The sequence below is a fragment of the Lepus europaeus genome, chromosome 7 (assembly GCF_033115175.1).
Source record: "Lepus europaeus isolate LE1 chromosome 7, mLepTim1.pri, whole genome shotgun sequence".
NCBI lineage: Eukaryota > Metazoa > Chordata > Mammalia > Lagomorpha > Leporidae > Lepus > Lepus europaeus.
This window is the reverse complement of record NC_084833.1, coordinates 10,958,642-10,967,978: the sequence shown is the minus strand read 5'-3', so window position 1 is coordinate 10,967,978 and position 9,337 is coordinate 10,958,642. Positions and strand designations below refer to the sequence as shown.

Genomic DNA, 9,337 nt, shown 5'->3' with positions numbered 1-9,337 from the left:
AGCTCTTTCTGCTCTACTGAGCTCAGAACTCGAATTGTACTTCCAGTCATGACCCAGACCCGCAGGACCAGGGTCCCTGCACCAGGGATCACCGTGCACAGCACCCTACCTTTGTTCCCACCCTTCCCGCTGCCTGGGGGACTCTGTCCTACATCTACAAAGCACCCGCCCATCCCTCAACTGCCAGAGCCTCCCACAGAGCTCAGCCCGCCTCCCTGCAGTACGCTGCAGGCACCATATGCAGAACCAGCACGTGCCCTCAGCAGGAATGGGAGCGCCCCAGGGCACAGCCCCTGTCTGGTTCATCTCTGGCCCCCAGCACCCAGGTCAACGCTGAGCACACACCAGGCACCCAGTGAGAGCTTACTTTCAGCCAATATCAAAGAACTTGAAAGAGTTATTCTCCCACCTCAAGTAATTAAAAAGCCAGACGAAAGAAAGAAAACAACAGTTTTCAAACACTGGGCATCAGGCAGCCCAGAAGAGTGACCCTGAGTGGGAACAAGGTGAGCACTAGCACTGCCCCAGCTTGCTTGCCAGAGGCCCCGGCCACCCTGGGAGCTGGGGAGAGGGGTGACACAGGCCAGGGAGGCCAAGGCAGCCAGAGCTCACCGGGCAGAACATGGGGAGGAGTTACACAGAGCGAGAACCTCAGTGGGGAGTTGAGCTGCTGCTTGGGACACTCACAGTCTGTATCGCAGTGCATGGGTTCAAGTCCTGCTAATGCACTCCCTGGGAGGCAGCAGTGACAGCTCCAGTACGTGGGTCCCCGCCATCCTCATACCTGACCAGCCGGAGTCAGTCATGGGGACTGAACCAGTGCACGAAAGATCTCTCTCCTCAAATAAACAAATACATTTAGTAAATATTATTTTCTAATAAAGAAAGAGAACCCTAAAAACCCACCCAGGGTCCCCTCCAGTTTTCAGGTTGTACTGATCAATAGGGACCAGCAGCAAAGGGGACAACCCTTGATCTTCAGCTGAGCCGGGAATAGCTGGGGTCCCCACCAGCCACAGAGGGAAAACCTCAGGACGCTCAGGACATGGATACACTGGAGGTCCCTGCCTCTGGACAGCAGAACTAGCCCTGGTCTAACGGCTGTTCTGACCCCAGCACACAGTTGAAGAGCAGCCTTTACAAGATCAAACTATTTCCAAGTAATTTAACTGTCCAAAAGCAGTGCTGAGAATATTTATAGAAATACAAAAATATCCAGTGCCCAACAAGGTAAAAATAACAACTAAAATCCAATAAAAAATTAATGGAAATACAAAGAAGCAAGACAACATGCCTCACAGTGAGGAAAACAATGAACAGAAATAACACCAGAAATTATACAGATGATAGGTCGTGAGGGCAGTTACCACAATCATGTATATTCAAGAAGCCTAAAGAAAGATGGAACACGGTAAACGAAGACATGGACATAGAGATATAACAAAGACCCGAGTCAAACCTCCTAGAGGTAATGGGGCCAGCACTGTGGTAAAGCGAGTCAAATCACAGCTTGCCACACCAGCATCGACACCCCACACTGCGGTGCCAGCCACTCTGCTTCCAATCCTTTCCTGTTACTGGACCTGAGAAGGCGACAGACGATGGCCCCTGTCACCCATAGGAAGAGTCGGCAGGAGCTCCTGGCTCCTGGTTGGCTTGGCCCAGTCGTGGCTGCTGTGGTCATTTGGGAAGTGAACCAACAGATGGAATATTTCTCTGTCTCTTGCTCTCTCCCTGTCACTCTGTCTTTCAAATAAATAAAATCTTAAAAAAACAAAAAACCAAAACTCCCAGAGGTAAAAACTATAATATCTGAGATAAAAAGTATACTGGGTGAGAATACTAGCAGATTAGACACTGTGGAAGAAAAGATCAGTGAATGTAAAGACAGCAGTAGAGGAAACTAAAAGAAACCATTAAAAGGAAAAACGATGAGGGAAACTTAATCAGAGAACTGTGGAACATTTTCAAGCATCCTTATACACATGAAACTCGAGTCTCTGAGGGAGAGGAGACAGAACAGGAAGGATTCCTGGCTGAAAATTTCCCAAATCTGATAAAAGCTATAAACCCACAGGTCTGAAAGCACTCAATTAACTCCAACCTAAGAAACATGAAGAAAACGACACTAAAAGACATCATAATTAAATTAAACCAGTGATAAACGGAATAAATGAACAAAAACAGAATAACAGCAGATTATGCACATGAAGCAATACAGGTAGAAGACACGGGACAACATTTATAAAGCAGTGAAAGAACCGTCAACTTAAAATTCCATACACAGGGAAAATAGCTTTCAAACACAAAGCCAAAATAAAGTACCTTCTCATACGTCCAAAAGTGGGAAGAACTCCTCACCCACAGACCATCACTCCACGTGTTAAAAGGAAGTCCTCAAGACAGAGGAACAGGAAGGAAGGTGGAAATCTCAGCTGGAGCAATGAGTGGAGAGCACCAGAAATGAGAGACAAGTGCGCAAATACAAAAGACCTTCCTTTTCTTTTTGGTCTCCTTGAAAGTAACTACTTAAAGCAAACACATAGTAACAATCTATTGTGGAACACTCAACATGGGCAGAAGTGAAACATGTGACTACAGTACAAAGGCCCGGAGGGAGGGAATCAGCCGACTGTCACCAGAGTCTCACTCACACACTCCGTAAAGTGATGGAATATTTGAGGATAGACTGTGATGAACTACAGGTCCATATGATCTACCTTAAAGCAACCACCAAAAGAGGGGCTGCTGGGAGTGGGGGCGGAGCTAATAAACCAACAAAGGAAACGGAAGGGAATCACAGAAATTACTCAATCCCAAAGAAATTAGGAAAAAGAAAAGACAAAGGAGAATAAACAACACAGGACAGACTGAAGCTAAATAACAAGATGGTAGATATAAACCCAACCATATCAATAATCACATTAAAAGAGCTTTTTTTTTTTTTTAAAGAAGAATCACATAGTATTTTTATTTTGTGACGGGCTTATTTCACTTAACATAATTCCTTTAAGGTTCACTCATGTGGCTCGTGTCAAATTTTCCTTCCTTTTTAAAGACTGAATAATATTGTATTAATGGATATACTACACACTGTATATTTATCTGTTAGATAACACACAGCTATTGGCTATGGTAAATAATGCTGCAATTAACACAGGTATGCAAATATCTGCTTGAGTTCTTATTTTTTTAAGATTATTTATTTATTTAAAAGGCAGAGAGAGAGAGAGAGAGAGACACACACAGAGTGGGGAATCTTCCATCTGCCGGTTCAGTTTCCAAATGGTCACAGCAGCCAAGGCTGGCCAGGCTGAAGTCAGAAGCCAGGCAGGAACGACATCCTGGTCTCCCACGTGGGTGGCAAGTGTCCAAGGAGTTGGGCCGTCCTGCTGCCTTCCCAGGAGCAGCAGCAGGGAGTCAGATCAGAAGCAGAGCAGCTGGGACCTGAACCGGCGCTCTAATGTGGCAGATGTGGCTGAACTCGCGAAGCCACAGCGTCAGACCCTGCTTTCACTTCTACTAAGTATATACCCAGAGCTGGAGCTGCTGGATCATGTGGTAGGCTATGTCTAATTTTCGTTTTAAGATTTATGTATTTATTTGAAAGTCATAGTTATAGAGAGAGAGGGAAACACAGAAAGAGATTCTCCATCTACTGATTCACTCCCTGGATGGTCACAATGGCCAGCGTTGGGCCAGGCTGAAGCCAGGAGCTTCTTCCAGGTCTTTCACGAGGGTTAAAGGGGTCCAAGCACTTCGGCCATCTTTCGCTGTTTTTCTCAGTCCACTAGCAGGGAGCTGGATCAGAACTGGAGCAGCTAGGACAGGAACTGGTGCCCACATGGGATGCTGGCATTGCAAGTGGTGGCTTTATCAGCTACACCACAATGCCAGCCCCAATGTTTGATTTTCTGAGGAGCTTCCATATTGTTTTCCACAGTGGTTGCATCATTTATGTTCCCAGAAAAAAATGCAGAAGGGTTTCAATTTCTCCATACTCTCACCAATACTTAATACTTCCTGAGATTTAAAAACAAACAAACAAAAACCACCACCACCAACAACAACAACAATAAAAACAGCCATCCTGGGGCCGGCACTGTGGTGTAGCGGCCACCTGCAGTGCTGGCATCCCATATGGGTGCTGGTTTGAGTCCCAGCTGCTCCACTTCCGATCCAGCTCTCTGCTATGGCCTGGGAAGGCAGTGGAAGATGGCCCAAGTCCTTGGGCCCTGCACCTGCATGGGAGACGTGGAGGAAGCTCCTGGTTCCTGGCTTCAGATTGGCGCAGCTCTGGTAGTTGTGGCCATCTGGGAAGTGAATCAGCGGATGGAAGACCTCTATCTCTCTCTCTCTTCTTCTCTCCCTCTCAATGCCTCTGCTTCTCTGTAACTTGGTAGCATATTATGGTTTTGATTTGTTTTTCACTGATAATTAGTAATGGTGAGCGTCACCTCATTGGCTTTTTGCCCATCTGCTATCTTCTCTGGGGCAACATCTACTCAAGCCTTTTGCTCAGTTTTGAACTCAGTTACCTGCTTCTTTGTTGCTGAGTTGTAGGAATTCTTTATACATTCTCTATATCAACCCACTAACACTGATTTTTAGAACTAGATTCCTATATTAGTATCAGGCAAAGTGGATTTCAGGGCAAAGAACATTTACAGGGATCAAAAGGGGCATTTCATTATAAGAGGTAAATGCATCAAGGGAAATGTTTGCCCACTTAATAACAGAGCTTCAAGACACATGACGTAACAACTGGCGAGGGTGGGCGTCTGGCTCAGCAGTTGTCATCACTTGTGACGTCACATCCCAACTGAACTGCCTGGTTCCTGCTGATGCACACCCTGGGTCCCTGCATACCAGATGGAGAGACCCAGATTGAATTCCAGGCCCCTGGCCTTGACCTGGCCCAGCCTTCGCTGCTGTGGGCATTTGGTGGTGAACCACTGGATGGAAGAGCTCTCCCCATCTGCTTCTTTGTCTCTGTCCTTCTGCCCTTCGAATAAAATGAAAATAAAGAACTAAATTTTTAAATAAATATACAAAACTACCAGGGGAAATGGTCAAACCCACAATTACAGTCAAAAGTTTCAATGCCGCTCTCTCAATAACTGATGGAACAGTTCACAGAAAATCAAACAGGACACAAGGCTTGGACAACACTACCCACTGAATTAGTCAGCTTCTAGTTCTCATAATGAAATACCTAACATGGGTGACTTAGAAAGAAAAGATATTCATGTACCTCACAGTTTTGGAAGTCAAGGGCATGGTACCTGTAAGCACTCGGTTCTGGTGAGGGCCTTATGGCGGATGGGAGACAGCGGATGGCCTTTGGCAACAGCAGCAGTGCACACTGGAACAAGTGGTCACATCTCAAACCGGAAGAGCAGAGAGGGAGGGAAGGGCCAGGCTCACTTCCACTGTAACCACCGTCTCACAAGAAGGGGAGAACGGGAACCACCCGATACCCCAATGACCCAAGGACTCACTGTAGGCCCCACCTCCTAAAGGTACCATCACCTTCCAGCAGCACCACCTGGGGACCAAGGCTTTAAACACGGTCCCTGGGGTCACCCGAACCATACTGAAGCCTAGCCCCAACCAACCTGGCTCTACAGAAATGCAAAGATGCCACCCAACAGCAGGATACACATTCTTCTCACAACCTCACAGCACATTAACCAACACAGACCACACCCTGGGCCAGAAAACAAGTCTCAGTAGATCTGAAACAATTCCGATCACACAAAGTTGTCCTCTGTTTACAAATAAATGAAATCCGAAGTCAAGGTTTCTCGGACCAGGGGATAAAAGGGTACTGTCAATTTCCCCCTTTAACTCATGTAATCCTGCTGAGGAAGGACCAGGTAAGTCAGCAGTGAGACTCTAAGAGTTTACCAGTCTGCAGCGCTAGGCCTACCTGACCTCAGTCATCTCATGGTTCAGACTGTCTCTCCTTCCTCACCCGCCCAACCTAAACCCTGAGGGCCCCACTTGTCAGACTCAACTCAAGCAAGACAAACCTGTTTGGAATTTGCTCAGTCTTTCACATAAGCCAGTGAAAGCAAACAAAGAAGACAGAAGTGAAGTGGAGGGGGCACCTGCTAAGTAAACAGGACTTTAAAGTCAGCACAACCCAAGAGACTGTTGGCATTACAGAGACTTCTTTGTCACAGGGCAATCATCCAGGAACACACCAGAACCTTCTGAAAACCACAGATCCTGCAAGGAAACCTGCGACAGAATTTCCACACAACAGATTAAAACAAGGTCTTCAATGACCTGATTATGTCAGCCTGGAAAACCCCTACTACTACTGGCCAACAGTGTCCAGAAATGATGACAAGGCTACTTATCCCCACGTCCCTTCATTACCACACTGCAAAGCAAGAAGCAAACAAGAATCCTTAGTAACGATCTCTCTCCCAGGCTCCCAGGGCCCAGCAAATCAACAGAGTTCCTGGGGCAGGGCTTCCCACACCTCCTTACAGCAAGAATCGCCCACAGCACTTGTTCAAAGCCGATGCCTGGGGTCCCCTCCAGACACAATCTCCAGGGGCAGGGCTCTGTACTCTTAACAGGAATCACAGAGTAGTCCCCAGGCCCAGCAAATTTAGGAAACTGAGGATTCTGAGAGGCAAAATCAGCAAGTCAGCAGCACACTCCGGGGCAGGCACTGTGGACCTGGGGTTTAAGCCATTGATTGGGATGCCTGCATCCCATACCAGAGTGCCGGGTTCAAGTCCCGCCTCTGCTTCCAATCCAGCTTCCTTTTTAGGTACACCCTGGAAGGCAGCAGATGATGGCCCAAGTCCTTGAGTCCCTGCTACCCACACAGGAGACCCTGATGGAATTCCTGGCTCCTGGCTTTGGCCTGGCCCAGCACCAGCTGTTGTATCTGGGAATAAACAGATGGGAAGATCTCTCTCCCTCTCTGCAGATCTCTCAAATAAAAATAAATTAATAAACTTTTTTTAAACAATCACATTTATAGGGCCAGCGTTGTGGTGCAGCAGCTTAAGCCGCAGCCTGTAACCCTGCATCCTGTGTGCACGCCAGTTCAACTTTTGGCTGCTCCACTTCTGATCCAGCTCCCTCTAATGTCCCTGGGAAAGCAGCTGCAGATGGCCCAAATACTTGGGACCCCCGCACCCACCTGGCAGACCCAGACAAAGGCCCTGTACTCCTGGCTTTGGCCTGGCCCAGCCCTGGCTGTTGTGGCCATCTGGGGAGAGAACCAGTGGACAGAAAATCTTTCCCTCCCTGTAACTCTGACTTTCAAAGTAAATAAATCTTCGTGTAAAAATCACATTTCCCGTGGAGGTGAGACTGACGGGTTAGAAACTGCAATGCAGGCGCTCATAGGCTGTGTGACACTGGCCAAGTTCCCTAACATCTCTGTGGCTCACCGCACCTGTAAAAGGGGCTCACCACCCACCTGGAAGTGTTGCAGAATCTAGCGTGGCCCCCACCCAGCAACACATCAGCGCTACCGCGACTGCACCTGCAAAGCAGCCACCAGAGGCTGCCAGGGCCAAGGAACATTTTCTGACTAATGGCTCACAGAGGCACAGGGCCAGAGCTCCAAGATAACCTAGGAAAAATCCTGGGCGCTGCGGCCACCAAGAGCAAACACTCCTTCCCTCAGCATCCAGTCCTGCTCCCCAACAACCGTCGGTCCTCAGACCCACCCACCAGCCCAGAGCCCCAGCTTGGAACCAGCCAAAGTCTTCCCTCCCCAAGCCCGGGGTCACCTCCACTTCCAGCTCTGGGGCCCGAGTGGCAGACCCGGTGCCCCTGTAGGAAAACAGCACTCCTGGGTAAGAGGCCGGAACCAGGGAAGGGAGTGGCCAGGGTCTGGGGCAGACAGAACTGGGACAGTGCAGAGGAGGAGGGACCGGGTCCCTGAAGAGTGCTGGGAGGAGGACGGGCATTCCCAGGAGGGTGACAGGTGCCGCTGAGAAGGCCCTGCAGTGCGGGGCGTGGAGGCCAGCCGGGCGGGCCTGACACCCGGCCCCCGCCCCCTTCTCCCCAGCCACAGTGGGAAAGCACCTGGCCCGATGTGAGGAGGAAACGGAACGAAGACTGGCAAACACTACGGGTGCGCAGACGCCACTTCCCCTTGAACCCTGAAGGCCCAGGCGTAAGGGCTGACCCGAGACGCGGGCCAGGTCTGGCTCCAGGATAAAGGACAAGGGCAGAGTCAAGGCTGGAAGCCTCATCCTCTCCTGCCCTGAGAAAGACAGACACAGGCCGGGAAATCAAACACGAGTGCCCTCCACCCCACCCTGCCGCCGGCCTGTGGCGAGTCGGACCCCGCAGGCCTCAGTCTCTCCATCTGTACAATGGGCAGACTGGCTCTAAGGTCACCAGCACTGTTAACCGCAGCGATGCTCACTTCTAGGAACCAGGGGCTGCAGAGAAGCGGGGAGAGGGGTGGGGCGCGACCCGCGGGAGGGGCCGGGGCGGCCCCCCGAGCCCTCTCCTCCCTCCCGTCGCCAGGGGTAGGGGTGCCAGCCCCGGCGCGAGTCACGCGGCCCTCGCGCCCAATCACCGGCCTCTGCCAGCGTGAGGCGGGCGAGCGGGGGCGAGCCGGGAGCCGGCGCCGGCGCCACCCCCGCCCCCCGCCCTCGGCCCCGCCCGCGTGGCCGGCTGGGGACCCTCCCCAGGCCCCGCTCACCTGCCGGGGCCGCCGCCGCCTCCGCGGGCTAAGCCACAGCCGCGCCCACACTTCCGGAATCCGCGAGGCCCGCCCCCCCCGCCGGAAGTGGCCCCCCCGCCAACGTCCGGGCGCCGCCGCCGGGCCCCGTCGCTAGTCCCGCGGCCGCGCGGGGCGGCCTCCTCGCGGGCCTCTGAGTTACCCCCGACACCGGCCCCGTCCCACACGAGCCACACCCACGGGGCGGCCCACGAGACCCTGGCCCCGCGCGTGCTGCGCGCCCGGCCCCGCCCCCGCAGCCCCTGTTCCCGCCCCTCCGCCTCTGGGCACGCCCACTGGGGGGGCCGGCCTGCGCCGGGCGTCCCGGGGCGAGTGCGCCTGCGCAGACGCCTGGCGGCGGCTCGGGCGGGCAAGCGGGCGTGGCCGTGCTGTGTGACCTGGCTGGCTTGCACGAGGCTTCTCAGGGCGCCCCGAGCGCGGAATCCCAGGACTAGGGGAGCGCTGGACGGGCCGAGCGCGGGCTGCGGCATCGCCCAAGGCCGGGCACGCGTTTCCATGGCGCGGCTGTGTACACCACAGACATCCTGGCCTGCCCGGGGTTTGCGCGCGGCCCAGCGGAGAGGCCGGGCCCTGGTGCCGGCCCTGCGGGGCAGCGGGCCCGGGAGA

General features: G+C 52.3%; 1 protein-coding gene across 1 annotated transcript in view; it reads right to left on the bottom strand.

The window, feature by feature from the left end:
* The window catches only part of VPS37C (VPS37C subunit of ESCRT-I), a 35,678-nt gene extending 26,902 nt beyond the window's left edge, over positions 1 to 8,776 (bottom strand). Inside the window, exon 1 of the mRNA XM_062196064.1 lies at positions 8,693 to 8,776. The gene's annotated coding sequence lies outside the window, so the exon portion shown is untranslated. The remainder of the gene's footprint in view (positions 1 to 8,692) is intronic.
* Positions 8,777 to 9,337: the final 561 nt, after the last annotated feature.